Source organism: Etheostoma spectabile, unplaced genomic scaffold (genome assembly GCF_008692095.1).
Source record: "Etheostoma spectabile isolate EspeVRDwgs_2016 unplaced genomic scaffold, UIUC_Espe_1.0 scaffold363, whole genome shotgun sequence".
Classification (NCBI taxonomy): domain Eukaryota; kingdom Metazoa; phylum Chordata; class Actinopteri; order Perciformes; family Percidae; genus Etheostoma; species Etheostoma spectabile.
This window is the reverse complement of record NW_022605593.1, coordinates 60,247-60,723: the sequence shown is the minus strand read 5'-3', so window position 1 is coordinate 60,723 and position 477 is coordinate 60,247. Positions and strand designations below refer to the sequence as shown.

The following is a 477-nucleotide window of genomic DNA, read 5'->3' as shown; positions in this document are numbered from 1 at the left end:
CACACACACACACACAGTATTTTACTTGTTCCTGCTTTTTATGGGAACTGCTTTTGTGATTCCATCTATCCATTGTCATCGGCCTTTCCGGATTCAGGTTGCAGGGGCAGAAGCTCCAGCCCCAAACTTCCCTTTTGAGAGCCACATTAACTAGCTTTGACTTCAGGATCTAGGGGCGTTTCCTGGCCAGGGTGGAGATATAATCTCTCCACCTAGCCCTGGAGCTTCCCCGAGGCCTCCTCCCAGCTGGACGTGCCTGGAACACCTCCCTAGGAAAGCGCCTAGGGGGCATCCTTACCAGATGCCTGAATCCTCTCTGGGGGACAGTTCAACACAAAGGATAAGAACCTCTACTCCAAGTTCCTCAAGCATGACTGAGCTTCTCACCCTATCTCTAAGGGAAACGCCATCCATCCATCTTCATCCGCTTATCCGGTTTCGGGTCTCTGGGGCAGCAGCTCCAGCAGGGGACCCCAA

At 52.8% G+C, this 477-nt stretch overlaps 1 protein-coding gene across 1 annotated transcript in view; it reads right to left on the bottom strand.

The window, feature by feature from the left end:
• LOC116686411 (NLR family CARD domain-containing protein 3) overlaps positions 1-477 on the bottom strand; it is a 13,935-nt gene that overhangs the window by 3,939 nt on the left and 9,519 nt on the right. The gene's annotated exons all lie outside the window — the stretch shown is intronic.